The sequence below is a fragment of the Petaurus breviceps genome, unplaced genomic scaffold (genome assembly GCF_028583685.1).
Source record: "Petaurus breviceps papuanus isolate PSGF00001 unplaced genomic scaffold, PetGlider_PUasm1.0 90808, whole genome shotgun sequence".
Lineage (NCBI taxonomy): Eukaryota > Metazoa > Chordata > Mammalia > Diprotodontia > Petauridae > Petaurus > Petaurus breviceps.
In genome coordinates, this window is record NW_027187349.1 from 16,338,678 (window position 1) to 16,356,501 (window position 17,824).

The 17,824-nt window shown below is 38.3% G+C and overlaps 1 long non-coding RNA gene across 2 annotated transcripts in view; it reads right to left on the reverse strand.

Moving 5' to 3' along the window:
* The window catches only part of LOC138147942 (uncharacterized), a 124,838-nt gene that overhangs the window by 44,147 nt on the left and 62,867 nt on the right, over positions 1–17,824 (reverse strand). For both annotated transcript variants that reach the window (XR_011164937.1, XR_011164936.1), the window contains one exon: positions 12,193–12,224. This is a non-coding gene — a long non-coding RNA (uncharacterized lncRNA). The remainder of the gene's footprint in view (positions 1–12,192; positions 12,225–17,824) is intronic.

The following is a 17,824-nucleotide window of genomic DNA, read 5'->3' on the forward strand; positions in this document are numbered from 1 at the left end:
CCCTTCCCTTCCCTTCCCTTCCCTTCCCTTCCCTTCCCTTCCCTTCCTTTCTCTTCCTTTCTCTTCTCTTCTCCCCCTTCCTTTCCCTCCCCTTCGTTCCCCTTCCCTCCTCTCCTCTTCCGTCCTCTCCTCTTCCCTCCCTTCACTTTCCATCTCCTCCCCTCTGTTCCCCTCCTTTTCCCTCCCCTCCCCTTCTCTTCCTTCTTTCCATATATGTGCACACATACATAAATATACACACACACACATTTACACATCCACACATGTGCATATACGCATATCACCATCAAGTCAAATATATGTGTATATATACATACGGATGTACAAATATATATTTCTAGACATATATATTGAATGGTGCATTGAATTAAATAGCACATTGATATGTCCTAATTGATGCTAACAACACAATAATAATATTTGCATACATTTCTTTGAATCTTTAAAGTTAACAAAGCACTTTAGGTACATTATCTAATTTGAACCTTATACCAACCTTATGAAGTAAGCTGGCATTTATATAGTGCTTACAGTTTTTAAAATGCTGTACATATATATTCTCATTTGATCTAATCTGTTTCTCACAACCTCCCTGTGACACCTGCTAACTAACTGGCTATTACAGATCAAGACTGAGTCTGAGGGGTTTAAGTGCCTTGTCCAGGATCACATAGCCAGTAAGTAAGTAAGGATTTGAACTTGGGTCTTGCTGACTTCAAGAACCATGCTTTATCCAATTCACTATTTTAGCTACTTATTCTGTAACATCATCTAGTGAAGAAATTGATGAAAATAGAGGTAGAGAGAGAGCTGATGTCAAAATGAGGAAAATCTGCATTAAAGAACCTTTTCTTTTTTAAAATTTTATTTTAGACTCAAATGCCAGAACACAAATATAAAATAGAGGAAAGAAACAAAAACATATCATAAACTTAAATATTGGAATTTATATACAAAGTTAGAACGAAAAAAAGCATGCTGTGGGCACAGTAAAACATAAGAGAGGATTCAAAATATGTAACAATAAATTTTCATTTCAAGAAAACATATATGATAAATAAAATTCATTGTGTTGAATTGTCCATCTTTGCTTCCTTGTGAGTTTACTTTTGTTCTCTACTGTGCACTTTTCCCCCTCCCCCAAAACTCCCCCCCCAAAAGGCCACAATAAAGTTTCCATATGTTTCTCTATAGCTATAAATATATACATATCAAGTACCTTTTCTTTTCTTTTCTTTTCTTTTCTTTTCTTTTCTTTTCTTTTCTTTTCTTTTCTTTTCTTTTCTTTTCTTTTCTTTTCTTTTGCCTTTTGGAGGGCAATTGGGGTTAAGTAACTTGCCCAAGGTTACACAGCTAGTTTTTTTGTGTGGGTGTTAAGTGTCTGAGGCTGGAACCAAATCGGGTCCTCCTGACTCCAGGGCCGATGCTTTATTCACTACGCCACCTACTTGCCCCCTCAAGTACCTTTTCTTATACATCCTGGCTGTGTGACACTAAGAAGTCACTCGACTTCTCAGTGCTATATACAACTCTCAAAGACTGTAAGGTGCATAGAAGGCACTGGCCTGCATCAGGTCAGATAGAAGGTGTTTGTTTCCTCATCAGAAGTCCTTTATACTAAAGCTTCAGTTCTTATCCTTGGAAATAAGAAAATTGAAGGTTAAATGATTTGCCCATGAGGATGAGAATGAGTATCAGGGGTAGAATTTAAACCTAGTTCTTCCTTACCCCGAATTCAGCACTCTATTGATCATGGTACATTGAGTAGACATCTGGATTGTTGCATCTGTGGAATCTTGCATGACCTTGACATATATGAGAGTATAAAAAGGTGGCAGGCATGGTAGGCACCAAACGACATCATAAAAATGAACTGAACTGTATCTTAAGGGACAGAAAATGGCTTGTAACTGTTACAGGATTCATATTAGAATTAGATGCCTCTTTCCTTTAGTTTGGAGGTTGCTCTTTGCTTTCCTGATTAAAATGTTTTTAAAAAATATTCACCAAACAATAAACCCAGAAGTATTGTGATTATCTCTGCCTTCCCAGTAATTAAGGAAATTATTTTTAAAATTTGTCCATTTCTTTCTTATAATCCCATTACAGATACAATGCAATAATGAATAGTATTGGGGTGACCAGGTAGCACAGTGAGTAAGAGCACCGGCTCCAGTGTCAGGACGACCTGGAGATCGAATCCCAGGCTCAGACACTTAGCACCCACCCAGAAACACCTGGCTGTGTAACCTTGAGCAAGTTACTTAACCCCAATTGCTTAGGGGTGGCCAGGTGGCTCAGCGAGTAAGAGCACCGGCTCCAGTGTCGGGATGACCTGGATCAAATCCGGGCTCAGATACTCAGCACCACACCCAGAAATAACTGGCCGTGTAACCTTGAGCAAGTTACTTAACCTCGATTGCTTTAAAAATAATAACAATAATGAATAGTATTAATTAATAATATTTCCCTATTTTTTCCATTCTTTTGATATCTTCCTCTCCCTGCACTATCTTATTAAAAAATCCCTCATTGTGCTCAAGATTATATCATCTTCAGGATAGAATTTCTCACTTTGGGGTTCATCTTATCCATCCGCTCTTCTCAACCTCGTTATTCTCATTGCCATTTCAACTTCCTTTTGTAGCACATTGAGGCTTGAGAATTGCATATTTGGTCACTACCTTATTACTGATGATGAAAATAAGTAAAGACAGAAAATTTCATTTCATTTTTCATCTGCTGTCCTCCTGCCTGTTTCTTCTAGGAATTCTTCTTGAGATATGTTTAGTTGGGTCTCATGCAAAGTTTCTGTAGACTTGCCTTTCACTGTTTGAGGTAATAGTACTTATAATCTTCTATACTTCTCTGTAGTATAAATATATTCTCTGTATAAATAATTTCTTATTCTAATCTTCTGCTATTACCCTCAACTAACATATTTCTTCACTTGGAAAAAAATGTCAAATATTTCCTGCTTAAGCTAGGTTTTGAACTTTTTTGGCTTCCTTATTTTGGTGATTTGGTTTATAGCAGTTAGGTTTTCACAGGACATTTAAAGTTAATAATCAGTCTCCTTTCCATTTCCAGTTTTAGAGCATCGGTAGCTTTTTTGAATAGGTCTGGTTTAAACTATAATAATTATTTAAATGTCTTTTTATTTTTATCCATTCTCCTAATTTGATGGTGATTTGGTTTTCCTTTATTAAGTTGGTGATTTGACCACATGGAGACATATGATTCTAATATGAATCCTCTATCAATTATGAGTCATTTTATGTCCATTAAGAAATTGTTCATTTCATTTTATGTTGTTATTTGGCACTCACTGTGTCTGGTAATGTTTTATACTCTTCTGGAATGAATGAATGAAAAAAAACCATTTAATACAAGCTTATCATATTCAAAGCACCGTGTTAAGTACTGGAAGTATAAATAGAAAAGGAGGGTAGTCCCTGCTCTCAAGGAGCTTATATTGTAACAGGGAAGACAGCATATATAGGTATGAATTGCAAATCAAATGGAAAGGTCCTATGGTTCTTAGGGTATAGCACAGAACAGATGTAATGCATATTCTTTAATGTAATTTCTACTTGTAATCATGTCTATTTCTGAGGTTGAAGCATTTGAGAGTAAGCATTTTAGTAGAGAGAACTTGATTTTCTTAGTCATTTGTGATTATTGGGGCTAAGAAAGTATGGCTCATTGCCAGATCATACTCTCCAGGGATTTCTAACCAGGATAACTTTGAGGGCTATACTAGAAGCAGGAACATAAGGCACTACTGCTTCTAGGCTCTTCAGAATAGATACCTGATTGTAGCAGTTGGTCATTGGTTGGTGTTGACGGTATCAAGGAAAATGAGCCCCTACTCCACAATGATTTCACTTTTTAATGATGGCTATGTAACCTGGCCTAGAAGCAGGGTGGTCTTGGGTCAGTGCTATTCCCAAGGCTCCTGGGTTCAGTGTCCTGGGCTATCTCCATTATGATCTTAAGGAAGGTGTTGGTCAATGTAATGGTCATAGTTTGACTTGCCTGGCACATGCTTACCCCCTGTTTCTATTTATTTATAACATACATTCATGAGGCTTCTGAAGAATCTATTCCTGTTTTGCCTATATGTGTGCCTTGCTACCAGAATTTTCTATTTCAGTATATACAATTGCTACCAATGCTTTTTGCATTTATAGGAAAGTATACTACCTTTCCAAGGTTCATGGGAGTTCTGGGTAATTTTTCATATTTTGTCATCTTAGTAAACTTACTTTCTTATTTTGTCAACTTAGTAAACTTATTTTCATATTTTGTCAACTTAGTAAACTGTGTCAACAGGCTGGTTTACACATCAGTGGGGGCTTGTCAACTATAACTTTAAGGAGAATGGACCCATAAAGTATCTTTGAATCTTGCAGAAGTAATTATCCCCCTTAGAATCCAATCTATGAGTGTGAATGTTGATTTGGGGAGGTAACCCCCAGAGGAGATGCTACATGTTGTAATTTGATTTCTGTAGACTAGATTTTGTAGTCTTCTTACTTTTTATCTTCTCTTAAGAAAAAAAATATTATAACAATTCTCTTATTTTTCTGTTTCTTCTTACTCGAGTTAATGAAGATTTTCCATTAAAAGAATAGTTCTGACCAATGAGGTAATCATTAAATCAACTTTGATCTCAAAAGTACAAGGAATTGCGTAGCTCCCCACATACCTGAAAATTATAGCTGATGTCAATCATGACTTGATTTATAAAATTAGAGCCCCCTTCATGGACCAGACCACCCCAAACCCATGACTTGACATATCCGACTATGAATTTGGGGTCCCTTAAGATAGGTATAACTAGAGGAAGCTAGGTGGCTCAGTGAATAGAGCACTGGCACTGGAGTTGGGAGGACCTTAGTTCAAATCTGGCCTCAGACACTTGACACTTGCTAGCTGTGTGACCTTGGGCAAGTCACTTAACCCCAAATGTCCTGCCCTCCTTCTCCAAAAAGCAAAAAAACAAAAAAAAATTGAAAACATTTTTGAAAAAACATAGGTAACTACAGGAACAAGGAAGTGATATCCCCATTCTATTCTGCTCTGGCCTGAGCAGATGTGGTTATTGCAAGAAACAGGCACCACAGTTAAGGACAGAGATAAAATATAGAGCATTCAGAAGAGATCAGGAGAGTAAATCAGGCTAGTAAAACCTGTCATATAGTAGTAGTAAAAAATAGTAAATATAGTAAAATAGTAAATAGTAATGTAGTAAAGTACTAAATAGTGAAAATAGTAGTAAAAAAGATAGCAAAAAATAAGGATAGTAAATCCTGACATATAAAAACTAGTTATGGAAACTGGGGATGTTTGACCTGGAGAAAAGAACTTGATGGAAACAATAGCTATCTTGAACTGCACTATTTTAAGTCTTTCATGTAGAAAGAATTTTAGGGATCCAGAGGGAACTGGGAGCAATGAGTAGAACTTGTAAAGTGGTAAGTTTAATCTTGAAGTTAAAATAACTTCCTAAAAATTAGCAAAATAGAAAAGTTGAATGGACTGACCCATTTGGTAGTGATTTCATCTTCACTGGGAGGTCAGTCTTCAACCAGAGGCTGGACAGATACTTATCACGTATGATGCAGTGGGAAAATCATTTTTAAGTATGAGTTGGACTGGATGACCAATGAGGTGCCTTCCAATTCTAAAATTCATGGATTCTGTGACCTTTATCATCCTTTTGTCAAGGGTATGTATAAAGTGTGAATAAAAAAAGTTGTTCTCCCCCACCTGATGGGATTGTTATGATGCTTGAATGAGATAAAATATTGGGAATTGCTTTGAAAGCTATAAAATACTGTACAAAATTAAGGCATTATAGTTGTTATTATTATATATTAGCAACAGAAGAGAAAAGAGTGCCATCCTTTGTGGTATTCAATTCCATTTTCCCCAACTAGAAGTTTCTTTAGTCTATTCCTAAGAATAAGTGGGCAAAACAGAAATTACTCAGTTGCCCTATCAGCAATGTTATTTGTATTATGCTGAATTTGTTTTAAACTTTTAGATATATCCCCATATACAGCAAAATCTTTAAGATAGCAAAGAGGTGGGAAAAAAGATGCTCATCAAGTAAAGAATGACTAGACAAATTGTGGTACATAGATGTAATAAAATATTACAGTGCTGTAATAATATTAAATATAATGAATACAGAGAAGTATGAAAAGACTTATATGAACAGATGCAAAATGAAGTGAGAAGAGTCAAGAAAACAAACACATAATGGCTACAACAAGGTAAACAGAAAGAATGATAACCACAAAACAATAAAAAGTGAATTTTGCAAAATTATGAAGAAAAAACGTGGTCCCCAAGAAAATATAAATAACTCTTTGGCTGAGTTGAGAGGTCCATGGGAGTAGAACATTGCATTTATTTTCAGATTGTTTTGAAGTGTAGATTGATTTTACCAATTTTTTCCTCTTCATTCTCATTTTCTCTAATTGTATTTTATTTGTTTTATGGAATGACTATGGGAAGGGGAAGGGAAAAGAGATGGGGAAATTTTAGACAATGTTAAAGCCAAAGGTATCAATACATTTTATTTTTAATGCTAAAAAATAAACTTTTAGAGATGTGCAAAAGTTTGCTACTAGAACACTATCACCAGTTTGTTTGAAAGTAGCTAGTCTCCTTTCCAAAAGGTAGCTGGCCCTCATCCTATGATATGCCATAAGGAACAAAGCACTGTGCTCACTAAAGCATTCCTGAATGTCCCAGAGTAGCAGACCTGGAAGGGACCTCCCAAATCAGCTAGTTCACTAGTTATCTTTTACAGCTGAAGAAGCAGGTCCAGGGGGATCCAGTGATTTCATATTATAGTCACAGAACTAAGTGGCAGAACAAAGATCCAGGTCACTAGAATTTTCATTCAGGCCTCTCTCCATTACTCCATATGTCCTCTACCTTCTTAGGGTCCTTTTGATAGCCCACAAGTCTCCCAGAATTACAGAGGGGGAGAAATCCTCTCCCCAGGGCTCCCCCAATGGAGAAAACTATAGAAAGGAGGTATGGGGGAGGGGAAGCGAATTCCTTTAGGTCAGAGAATAGGGCAAGTGTTCTGAGAGTGTTTGGTTCACCCTAGGTTTCCAGAAGGTCACAAAGAAAGGACCCAGGCTTAATCCTACCATTGACATCAAAAGAAACCCTGGGCCCAGAAGTGGGGGTTTCAGCAGCCAAAAAATCCAGCCTACCTCTGTCATAGTGCTTTGCCCCAGGAATTCTGGTTTTGTCCTGAACATTGCAGCCCTCTGTTTTGCTGCCAAATATTTGAAAAGGAGGCAGCTCACCCAGGGACCTACAGGGGTTTTCTAAAGTGCTAAGCAGACTCTGTTCTCCAGTTTTAATTATTTTCTAAGGCTTTGGCACATCTCTTGACAATTTGTGCTCCTCCACACTCCCAACCTCCACCCTGTGACAAGTTCTATAGTCTAGTCATCTTGAGACTCTGTCTATATATTGCTACAGTTATTATTTGGCGAACTCATTGTAACCTCCAAGAAGGGATTTAGAAGGCAGCCACGTGACTCAGCTAGCAAAGCATCGATCCAGCAAGAGCCATATAATTGCAGAAATTCCTGGGGCATGAAGAGAGTAATGACTACATCTCTGCTGACAGTTTCCTCAGTGTGTCCTGCATTACAACCTGACAACTACCTGAAGGAAAATTGATCCTGGCACAAAAATCAGTAGGGGATCTAGGAAATGCGGTGAAAGGAAAAAAAAATGAGTTATGTAAGTTAACTTGAAATGCTAAATGCATAATTTATCTTGCTGTATAGGAAAGAGGAAGAGAGATTTTGAAGGCAAAGAGTTTTAAAAGCACAAGGAGGATAAATCAATTAGCCTTTAAGCCATTGTCTTTCAAGGAAATGATGCACAATAGAAAATTTTCTGATAATATCAGACTGATTGCTATTCTGTGGCAGAGACTAAAAGACCGAGAATTAAAGTGCTCATCCAAACATCTGAAAGGGAATTGTGAAACTTAACAGATGCCAATGGCCACTGGGTATAGAAAATTGCCAACTCTAGCCATCCTTCTCCAAAGAAGGCCAGGGAATTTTTTTCTGTGCCAAACCAAAGTATGGGATAAAGGCCTGCTTTTCTGTATTTTATATACATATGACTTTATTACATTGAAATTAAAACTGGAGGCCAGGGCAAGGGGAGGATATAAAGGTTCTCTGAGTTTGAATTACTTACATAGGGTTGTTGAGTCAGCTATGGCCCTTTAAGATTTTTTTCTAATATTTTCTGGGTTAGTCCAGCATTTCCTTTGATATCTTGCCTGGTTTGGAGCATCCCAACAAATTTTGGAGAAATTTGAGCAGAGGGATAGGACAGACTCATACTAATGTGTTGTCAGGCATATCCAGAATCCATGTCTGGCTTCTGTACTATTGCTGCATCTGCTATTTCTTCACCACTCTTTCACTGGACCCCTGTCAGGTCCTCTTAAAATCTAGTTTCCATTGTAGAGTCCCCTTCATGGATTAGACCACCCCAAACCCATGTTGTTAGTCCCTATACATACTACTAAAACTAGACAACACAAATATTGGCAACTGTATTTGGGTAGAAAACCATAAAATTTTACAAGGCCTATATGAATCCAAAAATAAGATTGGTTCAATAAGCAAAAAAATACTTTTGTGGGTAGTCATGCTCAGAATATGTTAGGTAGGCATATAAGATATGCTAATTTTGGTTTCAATTGAACTCCCACTTTGCTGAGAAGTGCAAATGATTCAACCCATGTTGCCTCTGCTGGCAGAATGGAAAGTGTACTAAGTTTAGATTCAGAGAATTTGGGTTAGAGTCCCACCTCAGGCAAAGTGCTACCTTGGACAAGTCACTTAACCTCTCTGGGTCTCAGTTTCCTTATTTGTAAAATGAGAGAATTAGACTAGACACTAAAGGACATTCAATTCTATCATCTTATGCTCTGAGTTGGCTGGGAGTTGATCACTTTCAACCTTGTCCACCCTGAGGATTCCCACCCACTCCTATTAAATGGGACCTCTGAATCTGCTCTAATTTAAATATAATCCCTACACATCATGGAGGCTCCCAAACAAGAAAACAGTTTAATAGGATTAAAAATGAGCATTCTCTGATGATTTGAATACATTGACAGGCAAGAAAGGAAAAAGGTGATTCAAGCTTTCTTTAGGTGGTGCCAATTTGTCAATGGAGATATTTCATGGTCAGAAGAAACATGCTTTCAAAAGATGGGAATGAGAATGTAAGAATGTATTCCTTCTCTCTCTCTCTCTCTCTCTCTCTCTCTCTCTCTCTATCTCTCTCTCTCTTTCTCCTCTTTCTCATTGCCCTCTTTCCTCTCTCTCCCTTTCTTTCTCTTTTCCTCCCTCCCTCCATCTTTCTTTCTCTCTGTTTTTCCATCTCTCTCAGTTTCTATCTCTCTCTGTCTAGCCATCTCTCTACGTGTGTTTCTGTCTATATCTGTGTCTCTTTCTCTGTGTCTCTGTCTATATGTCTGTCTCTTTCTCCCCAATAATCTTCCTGTTCATTGAAACTAACCAGTGATGCTCAGAACAATATACAGATTGGATCAATATTATGTCTATTGGCATCCATAGGAGGTCTTCTATCCAAGTGGTGAATGTGACCCAGATGTGATTTCAAAGGAATGTTGCATCCACATATAGGCCCTAGGATTAGATTTGGCATATAAGCTAATGACAGATGGCAAAGAAATATTTCTTTGAAGCAGAAGAGACCCTCACTGTGTCAATCTAGGGTAAGTCTTCTATGACTAAATCAATCAGAATGAATCAGTACTAACCAATAGGGAAGGCGGATTATTACCTTAAACACTTCTTCATATTGTATACCCATATTTTCTCCTTCATATTGCTTAAGAGACTATTCTTTTACTGGCAGTCCTCATATTGGGAATCTTTAAATCATAGAGTTAAATCTGAATGGACCCCAGAGGTCTTCTAATCAAGTCAATTTAACAGACATTTATTAAAAATGTACTGTGTTCAAGGTATTGTGCTAGAAACTGGAAAAAGCAAAGACAAAACCATTGACTGGAAGATCAAGTGTGTGAAGGATAGTAATATGAAATATCTGGAAAGGTAGATGAGTCATATTCTTGAGGGCCAGGAAATTTGTATTTTATGTCAGAGGCAATAGGGAGTCAATGGAAATTTTTGATCAGTGGAATAACATGGTCATGTATGTGTCTTAGAGATATTAATTTGACAACTGTGTAAAGGATGGATTAAAAGGAAAAGAACAGGAACAGCAGGAGAGAGGATCATGCAACCATGATTAAACTCTATCCTATCTTCTCTAGCAGATTGTCCCCCCATTATCTCCATCCTCTCACTAATATTCAATCTCTCCCTATATGTTGGCTACTTCCCTAATTAACATAAATATACCTGTGTTGAAACCCTCACTTGATTTCGCCATCTATTGCTAGCTTCTGTCTAAATCTATTTTCCTTTTCAAGGTTAAACTCCTCAAAAAGACCATCTACATTCAGTACTTCCCCTTCCTCTCTCCTCAGCCTTTAAATTAACTCTATGTAATCTGGTTTTTTAGCTCATCATCTAACTGAAACTCTTCTCTCCCATGTCACCAACGATATCTTAGTTGTCAAATCTAATGGTCTTTTCTCATTCTTCTTCCTTCTTGAGCTCACACTCTTTTGACACTCTGAACCACACTCTTCTCTCAATATTCTCCAAGTTTTCATGATACTGCTTATCCAAATTGTCTTCCTACCTATCCAAATGCTCCTTCTCAGTTTCCTTTGCTCCAGGAAACTCCTCCCAATCATCACCATGAACCACAGATATCCTCTAATGGTCTGTTCTTGGCCCTCCTCCCTTCTCCTTCTGTATTGTCCTGCTTAATGATATCATCATACATCTCAGCATTCAGTGATCCACTCTATGTAAATGAGTCTTTCATTTATTTATCTAGCCCTGGTCTCATTTCTGACCTCCAGTCTCACATCACATACTGCACATTCAACATCCTGAACTAAATATCTCATAGACATTTCCAATTCAACATATTTAAAACAAAATGCATACTTTTCTTCCCAGATATTCCATTCATCTAAACTGTCAAGGGCGCCATTATCCTCCCACTTACCCAGACTTGCAATGTCAACGTCTTCCTCAGCTTCTCCTTCATACTCATCCCAAATGTTCAATCTAATATCAAGTAAAAAGTAATTGGGGATTTCTACCTCCACCACATCTTTTTACTCACACAGCTACCACTTGGGTGAAGGCCATCATTATCTCAAACCTGGACTTTTGCAATAGACTTCTTTTTTATCTCCTTGCCTCAAGTCTCTCTCCACTCCAACCCACCCTCCATTTGGCTGTCAAAATGATCTTCTTAGAGCATAGGTCTAATCACATCATCCTCCTATTCAATAAAACCCAGTTGTTCCCTATTATCTCTGAGTTCAAAGATAAATTCTATTCTGCTTTGAAAACCTTTAAAAGCCTGTCCACTTCCTTCTTTTCTCCATTTTCTTACATTTTATTCTCCTCCACATACTCTGTAATCCAGAGACACTGGGGTTCTTTTTGTTCCTCACACATGATTCCCCAGTACCCAAATCTTCAACCTTCATGAAATAAGCTTTTCCTGGTTCCTTCCCACTGTTAGTGTCTTACTTCTCAGATTACTTCCCATTTTCACTGTAGATATCTTCTATACACATAGCTGTTTGCAAGTTGTCTTTGCCAGTAGAATGTGTGGACCATGTTTTTGCCTTTCCTGGCACATAGTAATTTAGTAAATGATTGTTGACTAAGTGACAATTTAATTCAGAGATAGTGGCACAGTTCATAGAGTGCTGGGCCTGGAGTCAGGAAGGCCTTAGTTCCAATCATGACTCCGACACTTACCTAGCTCTGTGACCTAGGAAAGTCACTTTACCTCTGTTTGCATTAGTTTCCTCAACTATAAAATGGGGATAATCATAATGCCTACTCAACAGGATTGTTGTGAGGCTCTGATGAGATACTATTTGTAAGCACTTAGCACAGTGCCTGGTACATAGTAGGCACTATAATAATGCTTATTCATTTTCCTTTCCCACCCTCTTCCCCAAATCAATTAAACAAATATGTATTATGTACTTACCTTGTATAAGTCACTGTGCTATGTTTTGGGGACTGAAAAAAAAAAGAAAGAAAACACTATATATTATCAAAGTATCTATTCATCTAGAACATAATAATAGCTATCATTCATATGGTGCTTTCAAATTTGCAAAGTGCCTCATGTTATCTCATCTGAGCCTCATATCAATCCTGGAAGACAGTGATGACAAGTAATCTTCATTTTACAGATGAGGAAATTGAGAGTCCAAGAAGCAAAGCATGGTAACACTGTAATGAGACAAGATTCAAACTGAAGTTTTTGTGATCCCAAATTCCACATTGTATGTTCCTACACTAACACTACTGTGAAGAAGTAAAATGTTTTCTTTTCGCCCTTGAGTGATTCTGGCAGTTCTTACATAGTTTTTAGGCAACATGAGCAAAGACCAGATGGTCCCAGCAAGTACTGAATGGCAAGGCCACCAAAAATGAAGGCTATATCCATTGTCTTTGATTCAGTCACTTTGGTTAAATTATCACCAACATCAGAGAATCTGAGCTGCATGGGATTTCAGTGATCTCATAATCTACCCTGATCCCAAACAGAATCACTTCTTCCCTCCCTCATGGCCAACAACATGCCCAACAAATGAGTATCCAGCCTCCACTTTAAACCTGCCCAGTTCAGCTCATCCCACTTTTTAAAACAAATATTTATTAAACACCTACTGTGTACTTTTCATTGGGTTAAGTACTTTACAAACATCTCATTTTATTCTCACAACAAGCCTGACGGGGTAGATATCCCCATTTTACATATGAGAAAATGGAGGCAAGTGGAGGCTATGGGACTTGCCCGGGGTCACACAGCTAAGTAAGTGTCTATGGCCACATTTGAATTCATCTTCCTGACTCCAGGCCCAGTATCCTACCCATTGTGCCACCCAGTTGTCTCTTTAGTCAGCTCATAATGAGTAAGACAGGTTTCCTCGCACAAAAATAAAATTTGCTTCTGGAATGTCCATGATTGCCCCTAGTTTTGCCTTCTGGGACTAAAAAAGAATAAGTAAAATCTCTCTTCTGTGTGACAACCCTTCAAACGTGGGAAGACGGCATTCCTCTCATAAGTCATTTCTCCAAGCTAATTATCTGCAGCTTCTTTATTAACACTCTCATGGCATTGTCTCCATCCAGTTTGCTCATCATCCTGGTGTCCCTCTTCCAGATATGTTCTTAGTCATCACACATACTCTGTTAAGGACAAGGACCGCTGCGATCTTCATGCCTCTTGTTTCAGTGGAAGACCCAGTTAGTTTGGGGGAGAGGAGCCGACGGTTATAACATTCTGGAAAAAGGCAGAATTGTGTAGTGGAAAGGGCACTGTGTTTGGACTCCAGAAGCCCCGAGTCCAAATTCCACTCTAGACAATAACTGTGTGACTGGGCAAATTACCTAACCATTCTGACTCAGGTTCCTTGCTTTAGAAATGAGGGTTGAACTCAATGGTTTCAAAGATCTCTCCAGCTTTAAATCAATGCGTATGATACCTAATATTTCTATAGTACTTTAGGACATCTGGGTGGTACAAATACAGCTCTGGGCTTGGAATCAGGAAGATCTGAGTTCAAATCTAGCCTCATACAATTACTGCTTATGTGACCCTGGGCAAGTCAGCCCCTGTTTACCTCAGTTCCTCATCTGTAAAATGGGACATACCAGAGAAGGAAATGGCAAACCACTCCAGTATCTTTGCCAAGAAAACCCATAGACATGACTGAACAACAACAATAACATATATTACTTTAACATTTGCAAAGCACTTTACAGATATTATCTCAATTTATCTTCATAACAACCCTGGAAAGTAGGTGCTATTATTATTTTAAAGATGAGGAAACTAAGGAACAAGCTAACTAACTCACCCACGGTCATAGAGCTAGTAAGGGCCTGAGGCTGGATTTGAACTCAGATGATCATTTCTAGGTCCAGCATTCTCTCCATTATGCCAAGTAGCTGTTGTGACCTTGTATCACCCTGCTTCCTATTATTGAGCTTTCAATCCACTAAAACTTTTCATGTTTTCTATATGAACTTTTATCTAAATATACCTTCCACCAGCTCATGCCCGTGATCTTTGATACTTTGCACCCAAATGTAAGATCGTTTTCCACCACTGACAAAAAGAATTTGGGTTAGGGAGGCCAGAAAACCCTTTAGAGCAATGCTTCCTCTGTGAATTTGGAACAATAAAAGAGGGCAACTAAAGGGCTTGTAGAGATTCTAAGAAATTTATCTCATGTAAACATGACCTTACAAAGTTTACAGAGCCAGTTTTGCTCTCTCATTTTACAAGATCTCTCAAATGGGATCAGCTTTTTTTCTGAGATAATGAGCCTTTCTGATGAGGCTACATGTAGGTAAGTATGAGTCTTTCCCCTTCAGGTCGGCAAATGGACCTGTTTTGACCTGCTGTGGAAAATTCTTTAAGCCTTTCAGGAAGGAGGCTGTCTCCTCTATACCATACTCATGCTTAAGGTCACAATGTTGTTCTAGACTTGGCTTGTTCACTTATTCACTGTTTAGTTCTCCAAAATGGGATTGGCAGGAGACATCTATTATCCCATAGGCATTTCTGATTAGATCACCTGGCTCCTGCTGCTACTCCTATGTGACACAGGCCTCTAACCAGTTTCAGGAGTTCCTTTGAACCTAGTTCATGGAGATCAATGACCAAAATCCAGCAATGCTACACTCAAACTAGGCAGAAATTAGAAAGAGGTGAGTTGTGGGGTGGTCACAAGAGTTCTGGATCTGTAGTTACAAATTTATACATGGAAGGGGCTCTCTGTGAAGGAGATAATGTGAATATTGTTCTCTGAGCTATCCGTGGGAACCCCATAAGCAAGGTGGCATGAGGAAGGTTGAGAAGGTGGCTGGGCAGGGTACCAACACTTTGAGATGTGCCCTAAAGATCACATTGCAGTTCCTAAGGGAGGCTTACAAGCTCCAAATATCTTCTTCCTCAACTATTTCCCACTGTCATTAAGTCTGAAGGAAAGGCTGTTAGATTGGGCATAAAAAGGATGGATTATAATCCTAACTAACATACTTAGTAGCTGCAGGCTCTGAGGATCATAACCCCACTCTTTTGAGCCTGACTTTCCTCATATTAAAAATGAGACACATTGGGGTGGCTAAGTGGTTCAGTGAATAGAGCACCAGCCCTGGAGTCAGGAGAACCTGAGTTCAAATCCAACCTCTGACACAACACTTATTAGCCGTGTGACCTTGGGCAAATCATTTAACCTCAATCACTCTGCCTTCCTCCCTCCAAAAAGCAAAAGAAAAGAGAGACATTAATATTTGCCATGTCGGTTACACAAGGGTATTTTGAGGCACATAATTTATAAACCACAAAGTACAGAATGAATTAATGGAAAGAACACTAGATTTGACCTTTAAAGACTCAGTTCCAAATTCTGGCTAAGTTCCTTCTTATCTGTTTTGAGTTTGGACAAATCTGTCTTTACCTCTTTGGGATTCCTCATCTGTAACGTAAAGGGGTTGAACCAGATGGTCTCTGAAATCTATGAATGATCTACTACCCCTCTTTCATTAGCTAGTTCTAAGTAGACTTGTCTGGTCTAAATCTTATATGAATTATTATAAATTCAGTGAAATCTGAATGAATCAATCCACAAGCATTTATTAAACATTGGCTATATGCCAGTCACTGTGCAAGGGCCTGGGGACAGACGGAAAGACAGAAGGTAAAATGGTTCCTACTCTCAAGAGGCTTATAGTCTGCCTGAAGGAGGCAATATATATGCATATAGGAATATATAAAATAGATACAAAAATAATTAAGGGATGGTGGGGAGGTACTAGCTGCTGAGGACTTCAGGAAAGGCCATATATAGAAGATGGTGATTGAGTTGAACCTTAAAGAAATAGGAGGATTCAGAGGGACAGAAGTTAGAAGGAGGTCTAGTCTGGATATGAAGGACAGTCAGTACAAAGGCATAGAGGTGGTAGATGGAGTAGTAGATGATTTCTGTGTATGAGAAATCCCAGTGATGCCAGTTTGTCTGGGCTTCAGGGCACATGGAGGGGAGTAATGTGCAGTGAGGCAAGGAAGACAAGTTGAGGCCAGGCTATAAAGGACTTAAAATTTCTTCACAGAGGACTTTATGTTTTATTCAATAGGTAATAAGGAGCCACTATATTTTATTGAGTTTTAGTGAATGACAGAGTCAGACTGTATCTATTTCAGGTATTTATCTAAGGAATTAAAAGGCATTCTTTTCAAAAGGGAAAATCATAAGCTGCCAAAGTTATGTTTCTATGGGGATAGTACATACGTGTTTGACTAGAGGGGCCCATCCTTTTTACCCTCTCAGTTTTTTCCATTGGATTGAGCATCTTTGTATTTGTTAATCGTCCAAGTAATTGTGAAATGGGACAAGGCTGGGTCTTTTAATACAAACTATTTCAGATTTTTGTACATTTGGACTTTACGATTATAGCAGTGATTCTTAATGTACAACTTGAACTTTCTCTTTGATTCCAAACTTTGAAATCCTCCATCAAAGTCATTTTCCATCAGCCTCCTGAGTCTCACCATTTTGTTTTCCTTCCTTATCCCTATATGGCCAGTGAAATGTCCAAATGTTTCAGGGGTTATGAAATTTATTCAGAAGTAAGGAATAATTTCCCTTACTCAGAGCCTATTTAACATGTTTATTTATTTTTCTCTAAAGCACTGCTCTCATACTTAAAAAAAAAATGACTCAGGAATTCCTCTTTTTCTGTTTCCAGGCAGACAGCTTGAGCACATTTGGAAAACGATGCCTCGAGGGTGACAAATGGAGAGGTCCCAGATAATCATCTGCTATTTTGGCTCCTGAAATTGCCAATTATAGGATTGTATCTACAGTCAATTCTCAATTTACCTACATGTCGATTATACACAGAAAAATTTTATTCCTCAGCTTCCCCCTCCACCTAGCAGGTTTTGAGACATCCTCCCACTTCCCCTTTCTACTAACCATTATTCCCATTTTTAGTGAGTGAAATTGGCTCAATTTGGTGAATTTCTCTGGTATTGCTCAGTAGTCTGGGCTTAGGAATGGAGAAATTAAATGATGGGGTTTCTCCAAGGATGTGGATTAGGAGATCAGGAGTGGTAAGAGGTCATGAGATAGAGAATGAAACCTCAAAGTACCGTATCATCAAGTTTGATATGACAGCAAGTAAAGCCAAAGTGGTGAAGATGGGCTGAGAGTACAGAGAAGGATCAAAGCCATTCAGAGATCAAAGAGATGGAGAACAAGCTTAGTGTGAATTCAAGAAAGAAGTGGATGGAGAGGACACCTCATTAGTCGGTGTGTGCATAGAAAGTGCACTCACTATTTTTCTAAATCAGACATAAATTAAGAAGGTAAGTTAAGTATAATACACATATGGATAAACATACATATATATCTGTATCTATCTATATATGGAAGGAAGGAAAGAGAGAGAGAGGGAGAGAGAAAGAGCGAGTGAAACAGAAGAGAGAGACACAGAGAGAGAGGATGAGAGAGAGAAGAGGAAAAGAGAGAAAGAGAGAGATGACGAGAAGAGAGAGAAGAAGAAGAAGAAGAAGAAGAAGAAGAAGAAGAAGAAGAAGA